The 12,860-nt window shown below is 39.1% G+C and overlaps 1 pseudogene; it reads left to right on the top strand.

Moving 5' to 3' along the window:
• The first annotated feature begins 12,048 nt into the window (after positions 1–12,048).
• On the top strand, positions 12,049–12,200 carry LOC111760173 (U1 spliceosomal RNA; annotated as a pseudogene).
• The last annotated feature ends 660 nt before the right edge of the window (positions 12,201–12,860 follow it).

Here is a 12,860-nt window from a genome sequence, read left to right as displayed (position 1 = left end):
TAAATCTTTAAATTAAAAAAAAAAAGTAGTTTCATTCTAAATAATCTGCTACAGCCAAGGACAATTTGGGCAGCCAGAAAGCAAACAAGAGCTTCCACATAGTGGTTCAACTCTATAAGCTGCCTTTTTCCATCTTAACAGTTACCAAATGAGGAGGTCATTCCATTCAAAGACTTCTTTCTGATCTCTCTGCATCTTCCCCGTTGGCAACCTCTTTCTCTCACAATACTAACATTGATGTAAATGACTGAGCGAGTTTGAGTCTTTTGTGGACCCCAGAATATTATGCTCTTATGCTAACCCATTCCTGTGCATGTAAACCTATTGCATGTGGGACCTTTGGGTTACATTTAGTTAAGAGACTTTTTGATTAGATCGCTTCAGTTAAGAGCCTTTGATTAGATTGCAGGACCCAGCTTGGGTCCTAATTAATCCCCTTACTGGAATCCTTATGAACACAGGACTAACAGCAGAAGGCACAGAAGAAAACAACAACAACAGCAGAAACAGAGAAACTCCAAGAGGCTGAGAGAGAGGACCCAGAGGCCAGAGGCTGGAGTCAGTGGAGCACAGAGATGCAGAAAGAGGTCCTTGAGAGGTTCAAAGGAGAGAGGGAAGAGAAAAGCCATATGCCTGATCGCCCACAGCTGGGCTCAAGGAGAAAGTAAGCCTGGAGTACAAGGCAGAGACCTAACCAAAGAGCTTCCATTGTGTCTTGTCATGGCGCAGAAGTCCAGGATCGCCAGCAGCCAATCTCTGGTGAGACAACATCCCTGATGATGGCTAGATTTGGATATCTCACCTCAAAACTCTAAGTTTTTAACCTCATAAATTCCCATTATAAAAGCCAACCCATTTCTAGTATATTGCTCCCAGCAGCTTTTAGCAAAATAAAATTGTGACTACCAAAACCAGACTTATTTCCCAGTCACTAATTTCATATGTTCAATGACCCAATGGACATTTGTATCTAGATGATCTCAAACTTACTCTGTTCAAAATTTATTGCATCCTCTTCCTTTGTAAACCTGCACCTCTTCTTGTGTTACTCTTTTCTGTCATCCCTACCCTACTTGTCATTTTTAGACTTTAAATCTCAGATCCATCTCTGCCTCCTCTTCATTGTCTCAAGCATTCGATCACTTTCAAAGTCCTGAACCTTACCTCTATAGAGTCTCATATCTGTCCCTTCTTCCCAATTCCCTCTGCCATTCCCATGGAAAGTTTTGTAATTGCTTTTTCTAGCCATCCCACATAATACTACCCACAAAGGTGGACTGTAGGGGGCTAGTGAAGCTAGAGTTTTAGGGACTATCACTATATGGGCAACTTCCAAGGTCCAGCACCTAATTTCAAATTCATAATAATATGAATACTCATTTACTTAAAAAGTACCCCCTAATTGTTTAAGCTTCAGCTCCCCACCACCACCAGTTTGACTTCTCTAAGGCAAGATTGACCATGTCACAGTCCCACTTAATGGCCCACAATCAACCTACCCAAGTTGACTGCATAGTAAATTCATTTTCCTTTGTCTGATTGTAAAGCCTTTCCTGATTTTGCCCAAACTTTCCTTCTCACCTATGTCATTCTACTCAAAATATTCTATTCTTCAACCAGACTGAGTTCTGCTGCACACCAACTGGCTAACCAGCCTTGCTGCGCTTCTGCTTATAGTTGTTTCTCCAGTAGGGTCCTCTGCCTCACCCTCACCTTTCTTCCTACCATACTCATGATGTGCTATTCCACTCAATATTATAGTTTCAGATTAAGTATAATCACCCCATGAAGACCTCCTAGGTTATTTGCAAGCTCTCCCTCCTCTAAACTCCCATTTACTAGGATTTCTCAAGTAGAGTTTTTGCTTTATATCCTTTCAAACATCAGCAGACTATCACCCACAGGCCAAATCTAGCCCACCACCTATTTTTGTAAATAAAGTTTTATTGGAATACAGCCATGACCATTTGCTTTTATCTTGTCTATGGCTGCTGTTGCCCTATAAGAGCAGAGTTGAATCGTTTCAACAGAGACCACATGACTGACAAAGTCTAAAATATTTACTATTTGGTCCCTCTCAGAAAACGTTTGCCAATCCCTGGTCATTTATGTGGGCATTTTCCTTCCCTTATAGACACAGAAAAATCACTATTATTACTAATAATAGTACTGTTTCTTTTTTACTGATATCCCCCTATAATAGCATTTGAAGAAGGAAAGAAGAAATGGATTCCATATACTTCTTCAAGGATCTTTACTGCTGAATTTTTAAAAATATTTCACATATTCAGATTTCTGTCCTTACACTGTCAGTATTTGTATGTTAGAGTATTTCAATCCCTACACCCTTCATTCAACACTACTTATCTTGTAACTTTCATTTAGAATATATTTTCATCTTTTTAACTGCCTAAAATTAGGGGTTTTCTTATTAGTCAGTAGTTAATTAGGTGAACGGACATTGTATCAGTAGAAACTCTGCACCATTTGTTGAAGAAAGAATTCTTTCCCAAGTGAGTGGACTTAGACATTTATCAAAAATCAGTTGGCTATACAATACCACTTTTGGTATATACCCAGAAGAACTGAGAGCAGGGACACAAACAAACATCTGCACACCAAAGTTCATAGCAACGGTATTCACAAAGGCCAAAAGATGGAAACAACCCAGGTGTCCATCAATCAATGAATGGATAAACAAATTGAAGTGTATACACACGATGGAATATTATGCACCTGTAATAAGAAATAAAGTGTGATGCACATGACGACATGGATGAAACTGGAGAGTAGCATTTTGAGTGAAGCTAGGCAGACACAAAAAGACAAATACTGTATGATTTTGCTGTTATGAATTCAATATAATGTGTAAACGTATGGAGTTAATAATTAGAATATAGGTCACCAAAAAATAAAATGAGGGTAGAGAATGGAAAACTGAGGGGGGGAAAAAAGATTGTAAATCTTTGAAAATGAACAGAAATTGTGAGAGCGCATGATAGTGTTTGTGATTAGCAGAGCTATCATATGAGTATGACTGTGGTTGAAAAGGAAAGTCTAAAGACATGTATATTACTAGAAGGAAAGCTAAAAAATTTAACATGGGAGTGTGTAACATAGTGAAACCTCATGTGAAATACGAATGTGGCTAATATTCCATATAAAAGACTGTTTTTACAAAACATAAATAAAAATAAACTAGAAAGATGGAAACAGAATAGCATAGCAGCTAAGTACAGCAGGGGAAGCACAGAGAGATTGAGAGGTGATGAGTTTTTTGTCTGTTTTTTCTTTATTATTATTATGGGAATAATGAAAATGTTCTAATAATGATTGAAATGATGAATGCACAACTATGTGATTTTACCAAATACCGTTACTGTACACTTTGGATGGATTTATGATTTATTAATATGTATCAATAAAATTGATTTGTTAAAAAAAATCAGTTGGCCATAACTATGAAGGCTGACTTTTGAACTCTCAATTCAATATAATTGGTCTATATGTCTATCTTTGTGTCATATAATGGTATTTCAATTACTATGGCTTTGTAATAGGATTCATTTTAAATAAAATTTTATTAAAGTATATCATTCATAAATGAACATACATAAACAGTTAGTGTAGAGTAAAAGTTGTGAATTTATAAAACAAATATGCATATTGCCATTCTAGGCTCCCATATATCTCCCTACCACCAACACCTTGCAGTGTTGTGAAACATTTGTTAGAAACTATGAAAGAGCATCATCAAAATAGTACTACTAACTATAACCCATATCTCACATTTGGTCATCAACTCACCTGATTTATCAATACCCTGTGTTAGTATTATACATTTGCTATAGTTCACGAAAGACTGTTCTCATGTTTGTTCAGTTAACCACAGTCCATCTTCCACCAGTGGATTCCCTGCTCAGTGCACAGTCCCATGCTTTGTACAATCCATTCAAAGTACACATTTAGTGGGAAGTGGATTTGGCCCAACGGATAGGGCGTCCACCTACCACATGGGAGGTCCAAAGTTCAAACCTAGGGCCTCCTGATCCGGGTGATGAGCTGGCCCATGCGCAGTGCTGATGCGCGCAAGGAGCACCGTGCCACACAGGGGTGTCGCCCACATAGGGGAGCCCCACGCACAAGAAGTGCTCCCCATAAAGAGAGCTGCCCAGCACGAAAAAACTGCAGCCTGCCCAGGAATGGCGCCACACACACGGAGAACTGATGCAGCAAGATGATGCAACAAAAAGAGACACAGATTCTGGGTGCCACTGACAAAAATACAAGTGGATGCAAAACACACAGCAAATGGCCACAGAGAGCAGACAGCTGGGGGGGGGGGCGGGGAGGGGAAAGAAATAAATAAAAAATAAATCTTTTTTTAAAAATGTACACACTTAGTGGCTCTCTTTTATCACAGGGTTGTGCTTTCATTGCCTCAACTAGTTTGAGAATATTTTCATTACTCCAAAAAAAAAAAAAAATCCCATACCCCCTTATATACCACTATTCTTGTACCTTAGTATTGAAAAAAAATATCTCTTGGTCATTACTGCAAAAATATAACAATATTACTGTTGATTATCATCTATAAGTATAATAGATTTTAACTTCAGGAAGTGTGAGTCCCCTAGTTTCATTGGTTTTTTTCAAGATAGCTTTGTCTGTTCAGGGTGTATATACTTCCACATAAATTTGATGATTGACTTTTTCATTTCTGTAAAGAAGGCTTTTGGAAATTTTATTGGGATTGCATTGAATCTGTAAATTGCTTTGGGTAGAATTGACATCTTACTGATATTTAGTCTTCCAATCCATGAACACTGAATGTTCTTCCATTTATTCATATCTTCCTTTTGGTTTCTTTTAGTACTGTTTGTTATTTTCTGTGTACAACTCCTTTACAACCTTGATTAGATTTATTCTAGCTATTTGATTCTGTTAGTTATCAATGAAATGTAATTTTTTCTTGATTTCTTCTTCTGATTGTTCATTGCTACTGTATAGAAATACTATTGATTTTTGCATGTTGATCTTGTACCCTGACACTTTGCTGAAGGCATTCAATAGTTCTAGTAAGTTTGTTGGGGAATTTTCAGGATTTTCTGTATATTATGCCATATCATCTGCAAATAGGAAAAGTTTTACTAATTCCTTTCCAATTTAGATGCCTTTTATTTCTTTTTCTTACCTAATTCCTTTGGCTTGAAATTCCAATATGATGTTGAATAACAGTGGCAACAGTGGGCATCCTTGCCTTGTTCCAGATATCAGCAGGAAAGCTCTCAGTCTTTTATCATTAAGTAGGATGTTAGCTGTGGGTTTTTCCCATAGGTCTTTTATCATGGTGACATAGCTTCATTCTATTCCTAGTTTTCTAAGTGTTCTTATCAAGAAGGCATACTGGATTTTGTCCAATTTGTTTTCTTTATCAATTGAGATAATCATCTGTTGTTTTCCTTCATTCTGTTAATGTGGAGTGTTACATTAATTGACTTCATTATATTGAACTGCGTTGAATACCTGCGATAAATCCTACTAGGTCATGGTGTATAATTCTTTTAATGTGCTGTTGAATTTGTTTTGGGCATATTTTGTTGAGGATTTTGCATCTATATTCATAAGGGGTACTGCTCTGTAAGTTTCTTTACTTGGGTTATCTTTATATGGTTTTGGTGTGAGGGTGCTGTTGTCTTTGTAGAATTAATTGGGGAGTGTTCCCTCCTCTTCAATTTTTTGGAAGAATTTAAGCAGGATTGGTATTAATTCTTCTTGGAATATTTGGTAACATTCCCCTGTGAAGCCATCAGGTCTTGGGCTTTGTTTTTCGGGAGATTTTTTAAATTATGGATTCAATCTGTCTACTAGTCTTTGGTTTGTTGAAGTCTTCTGTTTCTTCTTGAGTTAGTGTGAGTAGTTTGTATTTTTCTAAGACTCATTTATGGGTTCTCTATACATGACTCTTCTGCCCCTTTTATTTGAACCTACAGTCAGCAATATAATTGATACATATATGTCCCAGAGACTTTTATCTTTGGTATGCTCATATGCCAGTTAAGCCCTGGATTTCAGCAGAGTTGCAAAACCTACTCTCCAGTTCATTAGACTCACTCAGGACAACTAAAAAGGAGACAATGATAGACAGCACCCATCCCAAGAAACAGAGTATCTGCAACTGGATGCAGGATAATTCCATCCATCTGCCCATGGGATCTAAGCTTCCTCTCCGTTAGAAGCAGGGTGGGTATCACCATCCCAAAATCCTCAAGATTGGGGAATGAACAATGGATTAAGTAGAATTATTATTATTCTAACGATGGAAGAACTCTTATCATTGATATAAAAGCAATAGTCACCAGAAGTTCTGAGGGATGGAAGAGAGAAGAACAGGTGTAATATAGGGATATTTTTGAGACATTGAAGTTGCCCTGCATGACATCGCAGTGACAGATACAGGCCATTGTATATTTTTGTCATAACCTAGAAAATTATGCAGGACAGAGTGTAAACTATAATGTAAACTGTAGTCCATGGTTAGTAGCAATGCTTCAATATGTGGTCATCAATTGTAACAAATGTACCACACTAATGAAGGATGTTGTTAATGGAGGAAAGAGGGAGGAGGAGGGAGTGGGACATATGGGAATCCTTTATATTTTTACATAACATTTATGTAATCTAAAGCTTCTTTAAAAATTAAAAAAATCAGTTAAAAAAAAAAGATCTCTGGGAAACAGATGTGGCTTAAGCAATTGGGCTCCTGTCTATCATATTGGAGGTCCAGGGTTCAATGCCCAGGGCCTCCTGGTGAGGACAAGTTGGCCCACGTGGAGTGCCGGCCCATGTGGGAATGACACCCCACAGAGGAGTGCCTCCTGAATGAGAATGCCACCATGCGCAGGAGAACCGGCCCGCTGGAGAGCTGGCACAGCAAGATGATGCAACAAGAGACACAAAGGAGAGAAAATAAGAAGACGTAGCAAGAGGCGGCGGACTTGGCCCAGTGGTTAGGGCATCTGTCTACCACATGGGAAGCCCGCCGTTCAAACCCCGGGCCTCCTTGATCCGTGTGGAGCTGGCCCATGCGCAGCGCTGATGTACGTAAGGAGTGCCGTGCCACGCAGGGGGTCCCCTGCGTAGGGGAGCCCCACGTGCAAGGAGTGCACCCCATAAGGAGAGCTGCCCAGCGCGAAAAAAGTGCAGCCTGCCCAGGAATGGCGCCACACACACAGAGAGCTGACACAACAAGATGCACAACAAAAAGAAACACAGATTCCCGTGCTGCTGACAACAACAGAAGCGGACAAAGACGACGCAGCACATAGACACAGAGAACAGACAACTGGGGTGGGCGGGGAGGGGAAATAAATCTTTAAAAAAAAAAGAAGATGTAGCAGAACAGGGAATTGAGAGTATCCGCCTCTCTTCCACTCCAAAAGGTCCCAGGATTGGTTTCCAGAGACGCCTAATGAGAATACAGGCAAACACAGAAGAGCACACAGCAAATATACATGGAAGAGAGTAGACAGTGGGGGCAGGGAGGAATAAATAAAATAACTCTTTTAAAAAATCTCCTACTATTCATGTAGTACCACCTGTCAATATTTGCTTTGTATATTTGGGGGCTCTGCTCTTAGATGCTTATATACATATAATTGTTTTGTCTTCTTGTTGAATTAACCACGTTATCAATGTATAATGACCTTTTTGGGTCTTGTAACAGTTTTTTACTTATGACTTTCTGTATTGATATTAATAGAGCTACCCCAACTCTCCTTTGGTTTCTATTTACAAAATAGAAAAAGGATGCTTTTTCCATTCCTTAACTTTCGACCTACTTATATCTTTGAATTTTAGGTAAATTTCTTGTAAACAACCTATGGTCCAGGCATGCATTTTTATTCATTCTGCCACTCCCTGACTTTTCACTGGAGAGTTTAATCCATTTCCATTTAAACTATCTACTGATAATGTGGGACATCCTTCTGTCATTTTATATTTTGTTTTTGTAAGTCTTATATATTTTTAACTCTCAATTCTTCCACTAATGACTAGTTACATATTTATGTGTGGGGTTTTTTTGTATTGTAATATTTTGAGTCCCTTCTCATTTCTTTCTGAATATATTTTTCATGTATTTTCTTTGTGGTTACCATGGGATTAAAATTTAACATCCTAAATCCATAACAATCATATTTGACTTGGTATCAAGTTATCCTCAACAACATCCACATATATTGTTCCTGTGCCCCTCTACCCCCCAACTTTTTTTGAACTTTTTACAAATTATATCTTTGTATATTGTATATCCAAAACCATTGATTTATTGATACATTTTATGCATTTACATTTTAGCACCTGTAAAAAGTAAGAAGTGGAGTTACATACCAAAAAATACAATATGATATTATTAGCATTAATTACCCATATTGTACCTTTACTAGAGGTCTTTATATCTTTAAACCACTTCAATCCACTATCCAATGTCTTTTCCTTTCCATCTGCAGAAATCCCTTTAGCATTACTTTTAGGGCAAATCTAATGGTAATGAACTCCCTCCAACTGTTTTTTACTAGAAACTTTTGTTCTTTGTATCTCTCATTCTCTATCACTCTTTCTCCCTTATTATCTATCACAATTTGACTATACCTGTGTCTTCAGTCTTATATAAATGATTCACACACTTGCCCCAGAGTGATCTGGGGAAATAGGTCAAATCCAGTCCAGTCACTGAACCAATGGGAGATTGTTCATTCTAGTTGGTGAAACTGAGTCTATTTCCTACCAACTCTTGGGTTCACAGGTTCTCATTAGTCATTAGTCCACAGAAACCCCTTAATTCCCCTTTCAGGAGAAGGAGATATTGAACAATGAGCCCCCTACATTCCCTACTTGTATGCAGCCAAAGTCAGCAAACCTACTCCTTGAGCTTTGATCAAACCTTTGATTTTCTACCTATAGAGATGTTCCTCTCGTTTTTACATCAACTATGTCATTTATATCTTATCAATCATTGTTGTATGTTTGGAGAAGAATTTACAACCAGAAATCTATGATAATATGTTCTTATTTTTAGTATTTTTCTCCTATATGCTGAAAGAAAGAATACGTTACATATTTTACTCTGTAACTATGCTCCGAGGAGAACTCTCTTCTAAAACCATGACCAGGAGAACAAAGCCCAGCCTTCAGAAAAGCTTGATAAAAATCCTCTAATTACTCTCAATCACAACTCCAGCCAGAATTTCTGACAATGCTGTAGATTTTAATAATCCCCACTACTCACAAGGCAATCTTACCCTGTAACAATAGATCACTGACAAACCATTCTAAAGTTCTAAGTGGTGCTGTTTTGATTAAAAACTAAATTGCTAAGCATCGAACAATAAAAATCAAGCAGCTATAATTATGTGTTTAAGTAGCTGAAAGCAGTGGAAAGAATAGCCTCTGATCTCTTCTTTCATTGATCCAGGCAAGATGATTAAAGTTGAAAGACTGTTCAGAGGCCTGATAGCTGAAGGAATGCATGGATAAAGTGCACAATGTTAGACATTTTATGACCCAAATGGGGTCCAGTTTGGGAGTGTTGAAAAGCAAAGCCATTAGCAACTAGGTAAGGTTCTGAGTCTCAACTAAATATTTAGAAAAACCTTGTGCTTCCATATTAATAAGGTGGAGAAAATTTTGTTCAGGATAGGACCAGCTCTGTTTGGAAACAGTTTCTGGATTACAGTTTCTGGGCCCATGCTGAGACTGGTAAGGAATGGGAATGCGTGGAACTCACCTGAAGAGCCAAATGGAGGGTTTAAAAAGGATATAGCAGGCAAGATGCTAAGAATATACAGTGTGTTCTGTAACCCTTTCTTATGTCCCACCCCCAGAACACGGTAAAAGTCTTCAAGAATCTGTAGAGATTTGTTGTGAATGAACTTTTTTGGTGGAAGCAATGTAGGGATGACCTTATATATCCATGCATCCAGGGTGTATTGGGACAAATTAGATACAGCACACATTGAAAAAGGAGTAGGGGAGAAGAGGGAAGCACTAGGTCTAAGTCAGCATTTTTTTGTAAAGGGTCATAGAGTAAATAGTTTAGGTTGTGTGGGCCACACAGTCTCTGTCACAACTACTCAACTCAGCTGTTGAAGCAGGAAAACTGCTATGGACAATACATAAAAGAAAGGTACACCTCTGTTCCAATAAAACTTTATTTCTTGAGTTGGGAGGTCATCAGAGGGATCGCGCTTATGCACGTCTCTGCAGGATCCCAGAGACAGGTAAAGTAGATACTACCCCAGGTAGCAGTGCTCCTGAGGGCTACGGAGACACCCAGGCCATGACAGATGGCTCTGCAGTTCAGTGCCTTGTCAGTGGGCCCTACTTTGGAGTTTGTGTTCCTGAGTGTGATGGAGTTGGACGCAGATGTGATCTTTCTACATATGCCTCTTCTGTTACTTTTACTGAACCTGTAGTTGGCTCTGGGTTTGGTGTATGCTCCGGAAACTTGAATCTCTGGACTGTCCATGTGCCAGCAGGGCCCTGAGCCTTAGCAGAGTTGTAATACCTATTCTCCAGTTCGTTGGACTTACCCAGGTCAGCTGACAGGGAGGTGAGAATGGTCAACAGCCACACCAGGGAACTGAGAATGCCTACAACTGCAAGCAGGAGAATTGCATCCATCATCCATGTGGAATCTAAGCCCCCTCTCGATATAGAGGTGGAGTGAATATCACCATCCCAGAGTCCACAGAATGGAGGGATAAAATATGGATTAGAGTGGACTTACTGATATTCTACTGTAGAAGTATTGTGACTCTGGCAATGGAAGAAATTGTATCATTGATGCAGACAAGGTGGTCACAGGAGTTGCTGAGGACAGAGAGAGGGAAGAAGAGTTGTGATGCGGGGGCATTTTCGGGACTTGGAGTCTTAAAGGATATTGCAAGGACAGTTGTAGGACATTATATATCCTGCCATAACCCACTGAATGGACTGGGGGGAGAGTGTAAACTACAATGTAAACTATAATCCATGCTGTGTAGCAGTGCTCCAAAATGTATTCATCAAGTGCAGTGAATGTGCCACAATGATGAAAGAGGTTGTTGATGTGGAAGGACTGGGTGGGTGGGGAGGGGGATGGTTATGTGGGAACTTCTTATATTTTTTAATGTAACATTTTTTGTGATCTATGTATCTTTTTAAAAAGACCATTAAATAAAAATTTTTTAATTTTTAAAAAGGGAAAAAAAACATTATTTATTGACACAGAAATTTGAATTTCACATAATTTTCATGTCTCATGGAATATTATTCTTCTTTTGATTTTTCTGTCAACCATTTAAAAATATAAAACCATTTTTGACACATGAGCCACACAAAAATAGGCAGGGGGCCAGATTTGGTCAATGGGATGGAGTTTGCCAATTCTTGGCCTAGGATATACGATATAAGTCAATGAAATCAAGGGAAGGCCTTCCCCAGAAAGTAGGAATCAAGCTGGTCTCAAAGAAGTGGAGTTGTATCTACTGTCATGTAAATAACTCCACCAAAGCTCCAGGCAGCTCTGTAATGAGACAGTGAATTCTAACTAGCTTCTTAGTTACTTTAGCAGAGCTTTTCCTCCTGACTTCTCTTTCTATCCTGCCCAGATAGGCATAACACTTTTGAGTACTCTTGCAGCAAATCCAGTGATTTTTAAGAATAAGTGGGACAAGGAGAAAATTCTTATATGCAGGAAGGATCAGTTTTGAGGAAGTGTTGGTTGGGGGAACTCAGGATACAATTATATTCTAGGCATCGACTTTCAAAGACTTGAATTCATTATATAATTGAATTAATAGCTTAGAACCCTGGCACTAAGGCCCTTCTTTTCCTGACTTCCGCTGAGCCATACCTTTCCCCTAGACTAGGAGGTGAGTGAAGAATCCAGAAGTTGAAGCCTCTGTGGAGCCTCAAGGCAATGGTGGGGAAGATTTCTCAGCCAGGAAGAGGAACCACACACATTCATGAGTAATAACTAAGAAAGGTACTCAAAACCCAGAAGCTATTCTTACCTGGCAGGGGAGATCCCATGATCGTGAAGGTGGTTTTGCCAGGGTGAGGCTCATCCATGGTACTCCAGGTGTGCTGACCCCAAATGCGGGAAACTCAGCTGCACAGTTTGTGGTAGTGGGGTACTGTGTTCATGCTTTCCCCTGATTAAGGAAAAACAAAAAACAGAAGCTACAGGTTGAAGTTACTGTAAAAGAAAAGAGAGCCTACCAAAAGCACTGGCAACAAAAGAAAAAATAGATAAATGGGACTTCATCAAAATTAAAAGCTTTTGAGAAGCAGATGTGGCCCAAGCAATTGGGCTCCTGTCTGTCATATAAGAGGTCCTCAGTTCGATTCCTGGTGCCTCCTGGTGAATGCGAGCTGGCCCACACTAGAGAGCTGGTGCAACAAGATGACACAACAAAAAAAGACACAGAGGAAAGGCAATGAGAGGCACAATGAAAGAGGGAGCTGAGGTGGCTCAAGGGATTGTGTGCCTCTCTGCCACTTCAGAAGGTCCAAGGACAGGTTCCCAGTGCCTCCTAAAGAGAAGACAAGAAAAGAAGACAAGCAGACACAGGAGAACGTGCAGCAAATGCACACAGAGAGCAGACAGCAAGTGCAAATAGAAAGGGGGAGGGGGTCAATAAATAATAAAATAAATCTTTTTTAAAAAACCTTTGTGCATTAAAGGACATTACCATGAAAGTAAAAATGACAATGTACAGAGGAGCAGAAAATATTTGGAAGCCACATATCCAATAAAGGATTAATATCCAAAATAAAGAAAGAAACCCTATAATTCAACAACAAAGGTAAACAAC

Source organism: Dasypus novemcinctus, chromosome 31 (genome assembly GCF_030445035.2).
Source record: "Dasypus novemcinctus isolate mDasNov1 chromosome 31, mDasNov1.1.hap2, whole genome shotgun sequence".
NCBI lineage: Eukaryota > Metazoa > Chordata > Mammalia > Cingulata > Dasypodidae > Dasypus > Dasypus novemcinctus.
The sequence above is the reverse complement of the archived record's forward strand: the minus strand, read 5'-3'. Positions and strand labels throughout refer to the sequence as shown.